We start from the raw sequence: 19904 nt of genomic DNA, 5'->3' as shown, positions 1-19904 counted from the left end.
ACAGCTCTATTGCACATCTCTTCCTTGTGGGTAAGGACACAGCACCTGCTGCATATGTACATGACATCAGGGACTGCGGCCTGGGGGGGGGGGGGTCACATCGCTCCAGCAGCGGCTGCCAGGCTCAGACACACAGGGACGGTGTCTGCTCCTCTCCCCGGCCAAATGAAAATGAACAGGAAATACTTGTTCTCCTGTCCCGCCTTCCTGCAGCAATTGGCTTCTGCTCTCCACATGTGATCGGACGGATGACTCTGGCCAGGCCCCTGCAAAGTGATTGCTACACGTACTGATGTAAGATGTAGTGAGATCTGCAACTAGCCAATGACGATGGATCCTTCTCTAACACGCCACATTGGTGGGGGCTGCCCTGTTTCCTATATTACTACTTTCAGACCGCAAGTGCTGTGTCGCACACGGGATTAGGACACGGGTCCCATCCCCAGAGCAACACGGCAATGCGGTCTGAAAGTTTTGACGGGGGGCGGAGGGATAACACTGACACGGTGACATCACAGGGGGCGGAGGGATAACACTGACACGGTGACATCACAGGGGGCGGAGGGATAACACTGACACGGTGACATCACAGGGGGCGGAGGGATAACACTGACACGGTGACATCACAGGGGGCGGAGGGATAACACTGACACGGTGACATCACAGGGGGCGGAGCTGGGTGGCGGGGCGTCAGCGGGGGCTCTGGAGGAGGCCGTACTTGGAGCTGACAGTGCTGCCTCCTCCATACTGTGAACAGGACACGGGTCGCTCGATCCAGGCACCCGCTCACACTACACTTGACACGGGTCACAGCCGTGTTCAACCCTGGTCATTACCAGGGTTGAACACCTGTGTTGCTCGACCCGTGGTGGCCTTTTCAGACCGCACCTTGACAAGGTGCGGTATAAGAGAATGTGTAGGAGCTGCACAACTAATTAATAGTATTGGAGATTAAGCTGTGAGAGCTGAAACAACTCGTCGTGTGCTTCTTCTTTGCCTGGGAGCTTGGACATTGCCTGGGAGCTTGGCATGTGCATATTCCTCACCCAGAAGAGCTTGGACATCGGCGTGTGCATATTCCTCACCCAGAAGAGCTTGGACATCGGCGTGTGCATATTCCTCACCCAGAAGAGCTTGGACATCGGCGTGTGCATATTCCTCACCCAGAGCGCGTACATCTGCATGTGCAAATTATAAGCCTGAAAATTTATATATACGTGTCTGCATCTTCCAGGCCGAACAACTCGGACATCCGTGTGTGCACAATTCTCACCCAAGATCTCGGACATAATCATGTGTGTCTTCCTCCCACAAGAGCTCGGATATCGGCATTTGAGTCGTCCATGCCAAAGAGCTTGTACATCATCATGTGTGTCTTCCTCCCACAACAACTCGGACATCAGTGTGTCACATTTCTCACCCAAGAGCTCGGATATCGGTATTTTTGTCTTCCTTCCACAAGGAGGGATTTTCGTCTTCCTCCCACATCAGCATGTGTGTCTTTCTCACCCAACGCAGCTCTAAGTTTGATATTGAGTATCAGAAAAAACAAAGAAAAAAAGGAAAATCAGTTTTGCTGGGATGCACTCCTCATCCACTAAGTCACACATGACTTGGAATAACAGTACAATATGTGCAAATGTAAAAGTACGTGTAAGGTAGGTACAGAAAGAAGAAAGATGATTGAAGATTCAGAATCGTCTCTGATGCAAATCTTGCTCTGCCAATGTGTAAAGAGATTAATAAACGATTTTTGATTTGTGTTGTATCTTTATTGACTTATAGAAAGTTGCAATTGCTGTCAATGCGTATAAACAGATCTACTGCTATGTGTGGAGGGTATCACATACACTGTAATGATTTTAACTACACAGTTGCAACATTTTATTCACATCAGGTTCTCACAGTTGCTACACAGTAATTGCTATATGTAGTGGTGACACATGCACTGTTCTGCGGCTCTTGGAATATACCCTTCAGCTATTCTTAGCAAAATAGACGACCTACCTCAAATGGGTGAGTTGTATTAATGACCATATGAGTATGTCACTTATATGCTGGCTTTTGTGTCCCCAGCTTCAGGCTTAGGGCCGCATTTATAAAGTAATATTGGCGGCTAAATCCCGGAAACACCCGTTACAGGCGGACGGGCCGCCAACGCTAACGCCAATCCCAACGGGTCGTCGGGACTACAATTGCCAGGGAAAAATGGAAAATAAACCAAAGGCTCGGGAGGAACAGATGGAAATGCGCAAACGCAAACGCGTTGGTGGCCCGACGTCTGTTACAGTTTCCCAACGGATCGGAACGGACGGAAATGCACAAATGCATTTGTGGCCTGACGTCTGTTACGGTTTCCCAACGGCTCGGGACGGACGGACGGAAATGCGCAAATGCTTTGGTGGCCCGACATCTGTTACGGTTTCCCAACGGCTCAGGACGGACGGACGGAAATGCGCAAACGCAAACACGTTGATGGCCTGACGTCTGTTACGGTTTCCCAACGGCTCGGGACGGACGGAAATGCGCAAACGCGTTGGTGGCCCGACGTCTGTTGCGGTTTCCCAATGGATCGGGACGGACGGATGGAAATGCGCAAACGCAAACGCGTTGGTGGCCCGACGTCTGTTATGGTTTCCCAATGGATCGGGACGGTCGGAAATGCACAAAATCGTTGGTGGCCAGACGTCTGTTACGGTTTCCCAACGGATCGGGACGGACGGATGGAAATGCGCAAACGCAAACGCGTTGGTGGCCCGACGTCTGTTATGGTTTCCCAATGGATCGGGACGGACGGAAATGCGCAAACGCAAACGCGTTGCTGGCCTGAAGTCTGTTACAGTTTCCCAACGGCTCGTGTTGGGGGCGGACTCCCAACGGCTCGTGTTGGGGGCGGACTCCCAACGGCTCGTGTTGGGGGCTCGTGTTGGGGGCGGAATATCCTCGTGTCAACTCAACCACCATTGAGCTCCACTATAAAAGAATGGAACAACACAGACTCTCGCCATAATGCACCATGGCCTCACTCACCATCTTATTGGGAAAGGCTGCCAAGCTTATTATATTCTCTACATTTCTAATACATCTGAGTGCAACCAACTACATGGGATTACTGGCAAGAGGAGACATCTCAAAGGTCTTAACGATTTGGGTAAGTGCGGCTAGATCTTTAATATATTAAACGCTGCCGTTGTCATATGGATGTCGTCGTCGGATGGATGCCTTTGTTGCATTGATGCCGTTGTTGTATGGATTATATAGTCATAGTGATGCCATTGTCGTAGCAATGCCGTTGTTGTATGGATTACTGATATTAATGTAGTGTAGTGAGATTTGCGATCAGTAAATGATGCATGTACAGTATATCAGGCTTTCATGCACTGGAATAGGATCACTACCAAATGACAGGTAACAGCGCGACACACGCTGATGAACAGGTTACAGACGGACGGGCCGCCAACGGGACGTCGGGACGCCAATGGCCAGAGACAAACTGAAAATAAACCAACGGCCCGGGACGCTAACGGAAATGCTAACTCAAACTCAAACTCTAACACCATCGGAAAATAAACCAACGGCTCGGGACGGACGGACGGACCAATGACGCTAACGGAAATGCTAAGTCAAAGGGAAACTCTAACGCCATCGGAAAATAAACCAATGGCTCGGGACGGAAGGACGGGCCAATGACGGTAACGGAAATGCTAACTCAAACGCAAACTCTAACGCCATTGGAAAATAAACCAACGGCTTGGGACGGACGGGAAAATTACGCTAACGGAAATGCTAACTCAAACGCAAACTCTAACGCCATCGGAAAATAAACCAACGGCTTGGGACGGACGGGCAAATGACGCTAACGGAAATGCTAACTCAAACGCAAACTCTAACGCCATCGGAAAATAAGCCAACGACTCTGGACGGAAGGACAGGCCAATGATGCTAACGGAAATGCTAACTCAAATGCAAACTCTAACGCCAACGGAAAATAAACCAACGGCTCAGGACGGGCCAATGACCCTAACGGAAATGCTAACTCAAACGCAAACTCTAACGCCATCGGAAAATAAACCAACGGCTCGGGAAAGGCCAATGACGCTAACAGAAATGCTAACTCAAACGCAAACTCTAACACCATCGGAAAATAAAGCATTGGCTCGGGACGGACGGACGGGCCAATGACGCTAATGGAAATGCTAACTCAAACACAAACTCTAACACCATCGGAAAATAAACCAACGGCTCGGGACAGACGGACGGGCCAATGACACTAACGGAAATGCTAACTCAAACGCAAACTCTAACGCTATTGGAAAATAAGCCAACGACTCGGGACGGAGGGACGGGCCAATGACGCTAACGGAAATGCTAACTCAAACGTCATCGGAAAATAAACCAACGGCTCGGGACGGACGGACGGGCCAATGACGCTAATGGAAATGCTAACTCAAACACAAACTCTAACGCCATCGGAAATTAAACCAACGGCTTGGGACGGACGGACGGGCCAATGACGCTAATGGAAATGCTAAGTCAAAGGCAAACTCTAACGCCATTGGAAAATGAACCAACGGCTCGGGATGGATGGGCCAATGACGCTAACGGAAATGCTAACTCAAACTCTAACGCCATTGGAAAATAAACCAACGGCTCGGGACAGATGGACGGGCCAATGACACTAAACGGAATGCTAACTCAGACGCAAACTCTAACGCCATTGGAAAATAAACCAACGGCTCGGGACGGGCAAATAACGCTAACGGAAATGCTAACTCAAACGCAAACTCTAACGCCATCGGAAAATAAACCAACGGCTCGGGACGGACGGGCAAATGACGCTAACGGAAATGCTAACTCAAACGCAAACTCTAACGCCATCGTAAAATAAGCCAACGACTCGGGACGGAAGGACGGGCCAATGATGCTAACGGAAATGCTAACTCAAATGCAAACTCTAACGCCATCGTAAAATAAACCAACGGCTCAGGACGGGCCAATGACGTTAACGGAAATGCTAACTCAAACGCAAACTCTAACGCCATCGGAAAATAAACCAATGGCTCGGGACGGGCCAATGACGCTAACGGAAATGCTAACTCAAACGCAAACTCTAACGCCATTGGAAAATAAACCAACGGCTTGGGACGGACGGGAAAATTACGCTAACGGAAATGCTAACTCAAACGCAAACTCTAACGCCATCGGAAAATAAACCAACGGCTTGGGACGGACGGGCAAATGACGCTAACGGAAATGCTAACTCAAACGCAAACTCTAACGCCATCGGAAAATAAGCCAACGACTCTGGACGGAAGGACAGGCCAATGATGCTAACGGAAATGCTAACTCAAATGCAAACTCTAACGCCAACGGAAAATAAACCAACGGCTCAGGACGGGCCAATGACCCTAACGGAAATGCTAACTCAAACGCAAACTCTAACGCCATCGGAAAATAAACCAACGGCTCGGGAAAGGCCAATGACGCTAACGGAAATGCTAACTCAAACGCAAACTCTAACACCATCGGAAAATAAAGCATTGGCTCGGGACGGGCGGACGGGCCAATGACGCTAATGGAAATGCTAACTCAAACACAAACTCTAACACCATCGGAAAATAAACCAACGGCTCGGGACAGACGGACGGGCCAATGACACTAACGGAAAGTCTAACTCAAACGCAAACTCTAACGCTATTGGAAAATAAGCCAACGACTCGGGACGGAGGGACGGGCCAATGACGCTAACGGAAATGCTAACTCAAACGTCATCGGAAAATAAACCAACGGCTCGGGACGGACGGACGGGCCAATGACGCTAATGGAAATGCTAACTCAAACACAAACTCTAACGCCATCGGAAATTAAACCAACGGCTTGGGACGGACGGACGGGCCAATGACGCTAACGGAAATGCTAACTCAAACGCAAACTCTAACACCATCGGAAAATGAAGCATTGGCTCGGGACGGACGGGCAAATGACGCTAACGGAAATGCTAACTCAAACGCAAACTCTAACGCCATCGGAAAATAAGCCAACGACTCGGGACGGACGGACGGGCCAATGATGCTAACGGAAATGCTAACTCAAATGCAAACTCTAACGCCAACGGAAAATAAACCAACGGCTCGGGACGGGCCAATGACGCTAATGGAAATGCTAACTCAAACGCAAACTCTAACACCATCGGAAAATAAAGCATTGGCTCGGGACGGACGGGCCAGTGACACTAATGGAAATGCTAACTCAAACACCATCGGAAAATAAACCAACGGCTCGGGACGGACGGACGGACGGACGGGCCAATGACACTAACGGAAATGCTAACTCAAACGCAAACTCTAACGCTATTGGAAAATAAGCAAAAGACTCGGGACGGCCAATGACGCTAACGGAAATGCTAACTCAAACATCATCGGAAAATAAACCAACGGCTCGGGACAGGCCAATGACGCTAACGGAAATGCTAACTCAAACGCAAACTCTAACACCATCGGAAAATAAAGCACGACTCGGGACGGACGGGCCAATGACGCTAACGGAAATGCTAACTCAAACGTCATCGGAAAATAAACCAACGGCTCGGGACGGACGGACGGGCCAATGACGCTAATGGAAATGTTAACTCAAACACAAACTCTAACGCCATCGGAAATTAAACCAACGGCTTGGGACGGACGGACGGGCCAATGACGCTAATGGAAATGCTAAGTCAAAGGCAAACTCTAACGCCATCGGAAAATAAACCAACGGCTCGGGACGGATGGGCCAATGACGCTAACGGAAATGCTAACTCAAACTCTAACGCCATTGGAAAATAAACCAACGGCTCGGGACAGATGGACGGGCAAATGACACTAAACGGAATGCTAACTCAGACGCAAACTCTAACGCCATTGGAAAATAAACCAACGGCTCGGGACGGGCAAATGACGCTAACGGAAATGCTAACGCAAACTCTAATGCCATCGGAAAATAAACCAACGGCTAGGGACGGACGGGCAAATGACGCTAACGGAAATGCTAACTCAAACGCAAACTCTAACGCCATCGGAAAATAAGCCAACGACTCGGGACGGAAGGACGGGCCAATGATGCTAACGGAAATGCTAACTCAAATGCAAACTCTAACGCCATCGGAAAATAAACCAACGGCTCGGGACGGACGGGCAAATGACGCTAACGGAAATGCTAACTCAAACGCGAACTCTAACGCCATCGGAAAATAAGCCAACGACTCGGGACGGAAGGATGGGCCAATGATGCTAACGGAAATGCTAACTCAAATGCAAACTCTAACGCCATCGGAAAATAAACCAACGGCTCGGGACGGGCCAATGACGCTAACGGAAATGCTAACTCAAACGCAAACTCTAACGCCATCGGAAAATAAACCAATGGCTCGGGACGGGCCAATGACGCTAACGGAAATGCTAACTCAAACGCAAACTCTAACGCCATTGGAAAATTAACCAACGGCTCGGGACGGGCCAATGACGCTAACGGAAATGCTAACTCAAACGCAAACTCTAACACCATCGGAAAATAAAGCATTGGCTCGGGACGGATGGGCAAATGACGCTAACGGAAATGCTAACTCAAACGCAAACTCTAACGCCATCGGAAAATAAGCCAACGACTCGGGACGGAAGGACGGGCCAATGATGCTAACGGAAATGCTAACTCAAATGCAAACTCTAACGCCAACGGAAAATAAACCAACGGCTCGGGACGGGCCAATGACGCTAATGGAAATGCTAACTCAAACGCAAACTCTAACGCCATCGGAAAATAAACCAACGGCTCGAGACGGACGGGCCAATGACGCTAATGGAAATGCTAACTCAAACGCAAACTCTAACGCCATCGGAAAATAAACCATTGGCTCGGGACGGACGGGCCAATGACGCTAACGGAAATGCTAACTCAGGCATTCCCAACCACGGTCCTCAAGGCACACCAACAGTGCAGGTTTCAGTGATATCCAGGCTTCAGCACAGATGGTTTAATCAAAATCCCTCAGATACTAAATAAGTCACCTGTGCTCAAGCCTGGATATCTACAAAACCTGCACTGTTGGTGTGCCTTGAGGACTGTGGTTGGGAATGCCTGTGCTAACTCAAACTCTAACGCCATCGGAAAATAAGCCAACAACTCGGGACGGACGGACGGGCCAATGACGGTAACGGAAATGCTAACTCAAACATCATCGGAAAATAAACCAACGGCTCGGGACGGGCCAATGACGCTAATGGAAATGCTAACTCAAACGCAAACTCTAACGCCATCGGAAAATAAACCAACGGCTCGGGACGGACGGGCCAATGACGCTAATGGAAATGCTAACTCAAACGCAAACTCTAACGCCATCGGAAAATAAACCATTGGCTCGGGACGGACGGGCCAATGACGCTAACGGAAATGCTAACTCAGGCATTCCCAACCACGGTCCTCAAGGCACACCAACAGTGCAGGTTTCAGTGATATCCAGGCTTCAGCACAGATGGTTTAATCAAAATCCCTCAGATACTAAATAAGTCACCTGTGCTCAAGCCTGGATATCTACAAAACCTGCACTATTGGTGTGCCTTGAGGACCGTGGTTGGGAATGCCTGTGCTAACTCAAACGCAAACTCAAACGTCATCGGAAAATAAGCCAACGACTCGGGACGGACGGGCCAATGACGCTAACGGAAATGCTAACTCAAACGCAAACTCAAACGTCATCGGAAAATAAACCATTCGCTCGGGACGGACAGACGGGCCAATGACGCTAAGGGAAATGCTAACTCAAACGCAAACTCTAACGCCATCGGAAAATAAACCATAGGCTCGGGACGGACGGGCCAATGACTCTAACGGAAATGCTAACTCAAACGCAAACTCTAACGCCATCGGAAAATAAACAGTAAATACATTATTTCCTGTTCTGCCCTCTATCAGCAATCGGCTGCCGCTCTCCCACTGTGATTGGACGGATGACTCCGGGCAGGCCCGTGCAAAGTTATTGTTACAAGTACTGATATTAGTGAGGTGTAGCATCGGGACGGACGGGCCGCCAACTCCAAATGAGACGTCAAGACAAATGTTACAGCCCGGACATGAAATGAGTCCCGGGCCCTAAAATTCCTGATGGCAGCCCTGTTGGGGCATGTCCATTGTGAATGCAGCATATGTGCAGTCAGGCGTCAGTTGGTCTAGTGCGAGAACATCGCCCATGGTCCCTGTGTGTGTGTGACAGCATCAGCATTAGAATTAGGCCCTGGGCTTCCAGCTACACCCAAAGCTTCATTTGCAGCCATTGCATTTCTAAAATGTTCTTTTCCTTTACAGATCTCAGGCAGCAAAATTCCTCAAACCACTGAGTGCAATCGCACAGATCCGTCCGAAGACATCCGTCAAATCAAATCCCTATTTATCTACTCAAAGGTACCAGTGGCGTCACTAGGGGGGTGCGGCCCACACGCCTTATAAAGGCCCCCATACACTAGTAGCTATCCCTATAAAGGCCCCATACACTAGTAGCTATCCGTATAAAGGCCCTCATACACTAGTAGCTATCCCTATAAAGGCCCCCATATACTAGTATCTATTCCTATAAAGGCCCCCATACACTATTATCTATTCCTATAAAGGCCCCCATACACTAGTAGCTATCCGTATAAAGGCCCCCATACACTAGTAGCTATCCCTATAAAGGCCCCCATACACTAGTAGCTATCCCTATAAAGGCCCCCATACACTAGTAGTTATCCCTATAAAGGCCCCCATACACTAGTAGCTATCCGTATAAAGGCCCCCATACACTAGTAGCTATCCCTATAAAGGCCCCCATACACTAGTAGCTATCCGTATAAAGGCCCCCATACACTAGTAGCTATCCGTATAAAGGCCCCCATACACTAGTAGCTATCCCTATAAAGGCCCCCATATACTAGTAGTTATCCCTATAAAGGCCCCCATACACTAGTAGTTATCCCTATAAAGGCCCCCATACACTAGTAGCTATCCCTATAAAGGCCCCAATACACTAGTAGCTATCCCTATAAAGGCCCCCATGCACTAGTATCTATTCCTATAAAGGCCCCCATACACTAGTAGCTATCCCTATAAAGGCCCCCATACACTAGTAGCTATCCGTATAAAGGCCCCATACACAAGTAGCTATCCCTATAAAGGCCCCAATACACTAGTAGTTATCCCTATAAAGGACCCCATACACTAGTAGCTATCCTTATAAAGGCCCCATACACTAGTAGTTATCCCTATAAAGGCCCCCATACACTAGTAGTTATCCCTATAATGGCCCCCATACACTAGAAGTTATCCCTATAAAGGCCCCCATACACTAGTAGCTATCCGTATAAAGGCCCCCATACACCAGTAGCTATCCCTATAAAGGCCCCCATACACTAGTAGCTATCCCTAAAAAGGCCCCCATACACTAGTAGCTATCCGTGTAAAGGCCCCCATACACCAGTAGCTATCCCTATAAAGGCCCCATACACTAGTAGCTATCCCTATAAAGGCCCCCATACACTAGTAGCTATCCCTATAAAGGCCCCCATACACTAGTAGCTATCCGTATAAAGGCCCCCATACACCAGTAGCTATCCCTATAAAGGCCCCCATACACCATTAGCTATCCGTATAAAGGCCCCATACACCAGTAGCTATCCGTATAAAGGCCCCCATACACTAGTAGCTATCCGTATAAAGGCCCCCATACACCAGTAGCTATCCCTATAAAGGCCCCATACACTAGTAGCTATCCCTATAAAGGCCCCCATACACCAGTAGCTATCCGTATAAAGGCCCCATACACCAGTAGCTATCCCTATAAAGGCCCCATACACCAGTAGCTATTCCTTTAAAGGCCCCCATACACTAGTAGCTATCCGTATAAAAGCCCCCATACACCAGTAGCTATCCCTATAAAGGCCCCCATACACTAGTAGCTATCCCTATAAAGGCCCCCATACACTTGTAGCTATCCCTATAAAGGCCCCATACACTAGTAGCTATCCCTATAAAGGCCCCCATACACTAGTAGCTATCCGTATAAAGGCCCCCATACACCAGTACCTATCCCTATAAAGGCCCCATACACTAGTAGCTATCCCTATAAAGGCCCCCATACACCAGTAGCTATCCGTATAAAGGCCCCCATACACCAGTAGCTATCCCTATAAAGGCCCCATACACTAGTAGCTATCCCTATAAAGGCCCCCATACACTAGAAGCTATCCCTATAAAGGCCCCCATACACTAGTAGTTATCCCTATAAAGGCCCCCATACACTAGTAGTTATCCCTATAAAGGCCCCCATACACTAGTAGCTATCCCTATAAAGGCCCCCATACACTAGTAGCTATCCGTATAAAGACCCCCATACACTAGTAGCTATCCGTATAAAGGCCCCCATACACTAGTAGCTATCCCTATAAAGGCCCCCATACACTAGTAGCTATCCCTATAAAGGCCCCATACTCTTCATCTACTGAAGAGCATCTAGAAGGGAGATCTGTTCCTCGCACATCACAGAATACAGTAACTTATACAGTTGTACATCTGCCATCAGAAGGAGGACGCAGCCGCCGTTGTTAATGAAGTTATGGAACAAGTCGCCATATTCATCTACTGTCACTACCAAGTGCTCGAGTACAAACAGCAAGACGTGGAGAAGATAATGGGGATCGTACATGGCCGTACTGGGCTGCTACCAGACTGTGTAAGTGTATGATACTGCCACCTGGTGTTCCCATCACATAATTACAGTCATTACTGTGTGTTCTCTGTTGTGCGTCAGACCCAGACTGTAGGAACCAGGGGATTTATTTGTCATTTTCTGTTTCAGAGTATGAGAACTCGTCCGGGTATCAGTAAGGGAATAAGAGATTACTTCTCCACACTCCGGGACCTTGTGAGAGATAAAAAGGTGAGATGTGTGTGCAGTATGTAATGTGACTTATCTAACATCCGTCCCCTAGTACAGGGTACACATTGATTCTCGGCCTGACATGGGTACATCTTACTGTTGAGTAAAGCTCACATAGCGTTGGCCACGCCCCCATAGTGATGTGAAAAAAAGGGGTGTGGATCGCAACTGCAGCATTGTTGTATGGATACACTTCCTTTTCACAAGCCACACCCCTTTTGGGAGTGCATGAGTCCTGATGAGGAACTTTAAAATGTTAAGGAGGCACAGTGTCAGTATCAGCAGATTTCCACAGCCAGCCAGATTCTGAGAGGAGGAGACAGATTACATGTTGTTGCTTTCTGTATCCAACTAACCTGATTCTTATTCTGTTTCCTAGAGTGTTGATGTGTGCACCAGGGGGAGCATTATCAATAAGATCAGGAGACTCCTTATACAAGCTCATCAACACTGCTCCCGCATAGAACAATAACGCATCACCGGCTGATCAGACAGAGGCTGCCCAGCTTGCCCTCATATTCACCAGGATCATTAACACCTCACTGGACCTGCGCAAGGTGCCCTCCTGCTTCAAATGTTTTATCATTGTCCCGATCCCTAAGAAATCATCTATCACGTCCCTAAATGACTACAGACCAAATGCGCTAATGTCTGTGGTCATGAAAGTGTTGAGTGACTGGTGTTGATCCACCTCAAAGATATAAGTGGCCCTCACCTAGTCTGGTATGGATCCACCAGTGAGGGGGACAGACGCAGGCTACAAAGGGTGGTGAGGACGGCTGAAAATATCAGTACCAACCTCCCCCCTGTTCAGCATCTGTACTTGTCCAGGATCAAGAAACGTGTTGGAAATCGTAGAAGACCATTTGCATCCTGGACACGTCTTGCACAAAATGCTTCCATCTGGCAGACGCTTCAGAGCTATTCCTGTAAAGTCAACTAGAAGCTTAAAAAGCTTCTTCCCCAAGCCGTCCATCAACTGAACAATTGTAGTATGCCCCAAACCAATATCTGTAAAGTAATATACACTGTGCTCCACGTTGTCTGTGTATATTGTATACCTCCCGCTGTTGTGTTGTCTCTTGGCAGTTGCATTGTAACCAGAAACAAACTCCTAGCTCAAACCGCCCCCCCCCCCCCCCCACACTTCTTTCTTTCTTGGTGCCCCTATGACACCTGGTGCCAGGTAGCGACTGCCTCCAATGTCTCAGGGATTCCACCACTTCTATAATAACTTCTTATGCTCTGTACATCTACAAACTTCTACATCTGCGTGTGCGGCTTTTACTGCTATTACCTGTTATATTATAGTGATCCTATTACAGTGCATAAAAAGCAATTTCCTGGCATCTGAGGACTTTTCATCATTACAAATACACTTTTATGAAAATATGTGAAGTATATTTGTATTCATTGAATATCAGAGATAACAGAACAATTAAGAATATATGCCAAAGAAATAAAATGTTATTTACTGTATATTAGATTTATGTCTCAGTCTCAAATACTGTATATTTTATTTAACAATGAAGCAAGTCTTTAAAATGAAGGTGACAAAGGTGCCACATGCATAAGGAGAATATTACAGAGGAGCTGCCTCAGTGGAATGTGTGCACAGGGGCGGATTGGGACTTGATTCCGGCCCGGGAGCAGGGGGGCGCCGGTATGGTGAACCCCTGCTGTATGTGACTGCTCTTATCCTTGCCAATTTGCTTTGAGGATTCTATCACATCTGGCAAATATCTTTGATTGGTTATACCAAGCTAGAAAAATCCCTTATTTTTTCTGATTGCTGGAAGCTTACCGGATTATTTCTGAGACACCTGACTCCTAAGTCTTTTTTGTACTGAACATTCATAGTTACTGCTGATTGCAATTTCTGCCCCTGATGAAGTCATGATTTGACTAAACGCGTTGGGCCTTCTATCTGTGATCAAGAAATCTCTGAATTGAGCAATTACCACTGATGTTCACCAGGAAAGTGTTTAAAATTCCTTCATACATACAACCAGTGGCTAGAAGGTAATTCGACCGAAACGCGTTGGTGGATCCAGTGTGTGAGCAGCCATCACCTACCTTCTAGCCACTGATTGTATGTATGAAGGAATTTTAAACACTTTCCTTTTTTTAAATGTTTTTTTCTATTTTTTACTTTCTTTATATATTTTTTTTGGTACTTGTTTCCTATCTGGGCGCCCACTAAGTTAATTGCGCACCATGCTATTCTCCGTAGAGAAATCTGATCGCATCGCATCGTATACATACACGATATTGAACGATGCGATGCGATGCGATGCGATCCGATTCGATTTCCCATAGGAAACAATGTTAAATGGATCAATTTACCCAAATCAGCATAGGGAAGAATGGTAAATGGGCCAGAAACCCCAAAAAAACCCACAGAGCAGTGGAATGTCCCCCCAAAAGTAGTTGACGCCACCCCGCCATCAACGTGAACCCGAAGCGTGGCGAGCGCAGCGAGCCCGCGAGGGGCGGCGGTACGCGTCCTCCGACCTTTTCATGCCCTACTATCCACTAGGGCGTGGAGTGAGAATAGAATAGTGTGGCGAGCGCAGCGAGCCACCGAGCCCGAAGCGTGGCGAGCGCAGCGAGCCCCGCGAGGGGACGCGGATACCTTCACAGGTAAACGCGTCCCTTCGCGGGCTTCCCAGGTGTCCGCGTCGCCATGGACACCTGGGAAGCCCGCGAGGGGACGCGTATAACTGTGAAGGTATCCGCGTCCCCTCGCGGGGCTCGCTGCGCTCGCCACGCTTCGGGCTCGGTGGCTCGCTGCGCTCGCCACACTATTCTATTCTCACTCCACGCCCTAGTGGATAGTAGGGCATGAAAAGGTCGGAGGACGCGTAACGCCGCCCCTCGCGGGCTCGCTGCGCTCGCCACGCTTCGGGTTCACGTTGATGGCGGGGTGGCGTCAACTACTTTTGGGGGGACATTTCAATGTTCAGGGGTGTTTTTGGCCCATTTACTATTGTTCCTATGATAATTTGGCTAAATTGAGCCATTTCACATTGTTTCCTATGGGAAATCGAATCGGATCGCATCGCATCGCATCGTTCAATATCGTGTATGTGTACGATGCGATGCGATCCGATTTCATTACGGTGCCGTACGTAGAAAACCTGGGCGCCCAGATAGGAAACAAGTACCTTTTTTTTATATGGACTGTATAAGGCCTTTTTTTTGGATTGTTTACTCAGTTATTTTGGACTTTTGCTATATTTCTGTGCACAGACACGCATACGGTGAATGCGGTCTAGTTTTTATCCGTGTTGTCTGGATGGTTTTCATACATTAAATATAAATCTTCCCCGATGCTAGCCTCCACCGCCGCCGCCGCCGCCAGGGTTCGCGTATCCTGTAAACTGGGACGTTCGTGTGTGGGACACTCATGCGTCCCAGTCACATGGAGCACCATCTCGCCAGCGGTGGAATCCTAGCGAGTCCCAGCGCTGAATGAGAGGTGCTCCATCGGTATATACATCACATCAGGGACTGTGGCTGAGGGTGTCACATTACTCCGGCAGCAGGTTCAGACACACAGGGACGACATCTTCTTTTCTTCTCACCGGCCAAAGGAAAATGAACAGGAAAGCCAGCAATTGTTATAAATGCACACAGCCAACAACCTGGCGCTCTGGTATTTATGTCTCCTTATATCAGAACTCTTTTATATGAGGGAGAGTTTTATTTTATGTTTATTTTTGTTATTTTTTTAGTTCCTCACTTTGTTTATTGCTATAGATACGTCTTCTCCTTTGTATGGGTTTTGGATTTTATTATTTACAATACCCAGCAACTATCTGAAGCAGCCTGTGCGTACAGGAGCATATTTTAATTATTTGCATAATTTCTTGCACCGTCTGTGGGATTGGCTGCAGTTACAGGAAATGGGCGGAGTTTGGAGACACTGTCAATGTTTAAGTATCTCTAAACACAGACACTACTTGGTGAGCTTCTGTGGCACATCAGGTTACGTCTCTCACCATGTACGCAACAGACCTGGGTTCGATTCCCATCAATAGAACAAAGCGTTTTACTTATGACATGATGACAGCAGGCATTGGATAAAGGTAACAAACTTGTCTTGTTATAAGAGATCGCACTGTAATAATGAGCCTGGGCACCTTCATTTACTGTGTCTGGCGCTGCATAGATTTATCCCCTACTAACATCACACTAGGAACATGAGGTATAGAGGTGAGAAGAAGCATTTCTGTACTCATACAAGGAATCTGTCAGCAACATAGCCATAATGACTGCTAAGATTTACATAGTCTGTGTATTTCTGCTCAGCCTGGGATTAGACAGTGGCTACAAACTACCAAAGAGAGATGTGGTGATGGAGCTCTCTAAGACCCTGCTGAGCGCGGTGGGTTCCTCACCATAGAGCATTTACTCTGAATCCCTTCTGCGCTTCAGCAGAAAGATGATTGTGCAAAAGCAAAGTTCCCCCACATGTGTCAGCAGAAGGATCCTACTCCCCATGTAGTCTCCAGTATCCCCAATGGCCAAACTTGTTCTGTACATGAGGCATCACCTATCTCCCAACGGTCCCAATTTTCACAGAACAGTCACCAAAACAAGCTACTAAAAAAAAGATAAGCCCAAAAACAAGCAACAAGGAACCATCCCAAAAAAATAAGCAACTCCAAAAAATAACAAGCCCAAATCTGCTCCTTATAAGCTGACTTGGCAGCTCTGCCTGTCACTCTGGTATTTATGTCTCCATACACCAGAAAACGTTTATATGAGGGAGAGTTTTATTTTATGTTTAGTTTTGTTATTTTTTGTTCCTCACTTTGTTTATTGCTATAGATACGTCTTCTCCATTGTATGGTTTATGGATTTTTATTATTTACAATACCCAGCAACTATCTGAAGCAGCCTGTGCGTACAGGAGCATATTTTACTTATTTGCATAATTTCTTGCACCTTCTGTGGGATTGGCTGCAGTTACAGGAAATGGGCGGAGTTTAGAGACACTGTCAATGTTTAAGTATCTCTAAACACAGACACTACTTGGTGAGCTTCTGTGGCACATCAGGTTACGTCTCTCACCATGTACGCAACAGACCCAGGTTCGATTCCCATCAATAGAACAAAGCGTTTTACTTATGACATGGTGATAGCAGGCGCTGGATATGCTTGTCTTGTTATAAGAGATCTCGCTGTAATAATGAGCCTGGGCACCTTCATTTAATTGTGTCTAGGGCTGCATAGATTTATCCCCTACTAACATCACACTAGGAACATGAGGTATTGAGGTGAGAAGAAGCATTTCTGTACTCATACAAGGAATCTGTCAGCAACATAGCCATAATGACTGCTAAGATTTACATAGTCTGTGTATTTCTGCTCAGCCTGGGATTAGACAGTGGCTATAAACTACCAAAGAGAGATGTGGTGATGGAGCTCTCTAAGACCCTGCTGAGCGCGGTGGGTTCCTCACCATAGAGCACTTGCTCTAAATCCCTTCTGCGCTTCAGCAGAAAGATGATTGTGCAAAAGCAAAGTTCCCCCACATGTGTCAGCAGAAGGATCGGTACTTGTTTCCTAGCACGGCCACACCGATTAAGATCGGGGTGGTCGTGCTGAAAAAAATCGGTCGGTCGCATCGCATGCGATTTGGTCGCATGCGATGCGACCGACCGATCCGACCGATTTTTGACCCGATTTTTTCATTAAATCCAATGTAAATTGGGTCCCTGGGACCCAATTTTACATTGGATTTAATGAAAAAAATTCCAAACCCCCCCAAATTGAAGCGTGTACACAGCGCCCCACGATAGACGGCAACCCGAAGCGTGGCGAGCGCAGCGAGCCCGCGAGGGGCGGCGGTACGCGTCCTCCGACCTTTTCATGCCCTACTATCCACTAGGGCGTGGAGTGAGAATAGAATAGTGTGGCGAGCGCAGCGAGCCACCGAGCCCGAAGCGTGGCGAGCGCAGCGAGCCCCGCGAGGGGACGCGGATACCTTCACAGGTAATCGCGTCCCTTCGCGGGCTTCACAGTTGTCGGCGTCGCCACGGACACCTGTGAAGCCCGCGAAGGGACGCGTTTACCTGTGAAGGTATCCGCGTCCCCTCGCGGGGCTCGCTGCGCTCGCCACGCTTCGGGCTCGGTGGCTCGCTGCGCTCGCCACACTATTCTATTCTCACTCCACGCCCTAGTGGATAGTAGGGCATGAAAAGGTCGGAGGACGCGTACCGCCGCCCCTCGCGGGCTCGCTGCGCTCGCCACGCTTCGGGTTGCCGTCTATCGTGGGGCGACGACGGGGACATTTTTAATGTGAAATGGGTCATATTGACCCATTTCACATTTTTTAACATTTTTACACCATTTCAATGTTAAAAATTTTTTTAACATTGAATCCTATGTAAAAATCGGGTGCATCGCGTCGCATCGCGTCGGGACCAATGTTAATGGTCCCGACCGACGCGATGCCCCCGATATTTTACAGTTCCCGACAAGATTTCAATGTTAAAAATTTTTTTAACATTGAAGTCAATGCAAATATCGGGGGCATCGCGTCGGTCGCGTCGGGACCAATGTTAATGGTCCCGACCGACGCGATGCCCCCGATTTTTGTTTCCTAGCCGGCAAAATGGACCTGATTTCAAAGGAAATCGGGTCCATCGGGCTAATCGTGTCCCTTAATTAAGGGACACGATTAGTTACGATTGTGGCCGTGCTAGGAAACAAGTACCGAAGGATCCTACTCCCCATGTAGTCTCCAGTATCCCCAATGGCAAAACTTGTTCTGTACATGAGGCATCCGATTGTCACCACAAATCATGACTGTCCCGCGGGCAGCGGTGTCCCTTGGTGGGGGCAGTTGGGAATCCCCTGTCATTCACTGCTCTGTTTACCAGAGAGGCGGTGGATCGACATGGTGGGCATGCGCATGCGTCTATCTATTCACAGAGATAGATGGACTGAGGGCATGGCCAGCAGCTCAAAGCCACGAAAATAGGGATGTGACTCACAATCGCAGCATCCCTGTGAGGCCCAAAATGCTGCCCGCCTCTCCCTTCCAGCATGCTTACCCCATGCCACTGGGCACCTGTGCCAGTTGCTAGTGTTGCCTTCAGAATGATGGCCATGCACAAGAGATAGCAGGCAGACTGACGCATTGCTTTCTCCTCTGCTGGCGCCATGTTTCCAGAGATGGAAAGTAGTTGGAACGTCTACAGTGTCTAGGTAGACATTCAATAGAGTGACACTGACAAAAGGATGACATACATTAGATTGACATTGACAATAGGTTAACATGGTGATAACGTTAGTTACATGGGAGGCAGAGCCGAACCTCTCATACTCCAGTATACTCCAGATATGACTATAAAATCATAAGAATAATACAAAGTAATTGTGGGCAGTGGCGGCTCTTACCTCTGCGGAGGAGGGGGCTGGTGTGATGCGGGCCCCCTTCGCTGCCATCGCTGTGCTCGCGGTCCCCGCCGCTGCCACCACCAATCCTGGTCCCCGCCGCGGGGCTGGCGCATGTGCAGCTGCTTCGGTGCTGCACATGTGCTGTCCCCCAGACTCTACGGGCTGCCTTTGTAGCTTCCCCCATAAGCATATTCAGTGTCCTGGGTCATGCGCAGTATCGTACTCGTACTGCACATGCGCAGAACCCGGTTTTTATGGTCTGACGCTTAGCAATCAATGTAGAGGCGTCTCGGAAGGAAGGAACACCTCCTAATGGGACTGCCTTGGGTGACTGGCAGGTGGGACTTCCAATAGGAAGTCAGTGCCAGTCACAGTGAAGCCAGAGCATCTGGCATTACTTAGGCAGAGAACAGTGGCGGATTTAACCTGGAGAGGCTGCAGTCCTGCAGCCCATTGCTAAAAACCACCACTGATTGTGGGGCAGATTTATTAAGATGTATTAAGTTCGGTGAAGTGATAAAGTGGATGGTACTGTCATATTTTAAACCCA

The 19904-nt window shown here is 48.2% G+C and overlaps 1 long non-coding RNA gene across 1 annotated transcript in view; it reads left to right on the top strand.

Annotated features, from left to right (window-relative positions):
• Positions 1–13365, top strand: part of LOC146058679 (uncharacterized) — a 54076-nt gene extending 40711 nt beyond the window's left edge. Inside the window, exons 2-5 of the long non-coding RNA XR_014469895.1 lie at positions 9337–9432; positions 11585–11734; positions 11861–11941; positions 12321–13365. This is a non-coding gene — a long non-coding RNA (uncharacterized LOC146058679). The remainder of the gene's footprint in view (positions 1–9336; positions 9433–11584; positions 11735–11860; positions 11942–12320) is intronic.
• Positions 13366–19904: the final 6539 nt, after the last annotated feature.

This window comes from Crinia signifera, chromosome 2 (genome assembly GCF_055691185.1).
Source record: "Crinia signifera chromosome 2, ASM5569118v1, whole genome shotgun sequence".
NCBI lineage: Eukaryota > Metazoa > Chordata > Amphibia > Anura > Myobatrachidae > Crinia > Crinia signifera.
The sequence above is the reverse complement of the archived record's forward strand: the minus strand, read 5'-3'. Positions and strand labels throughout refer to the sequence as shown.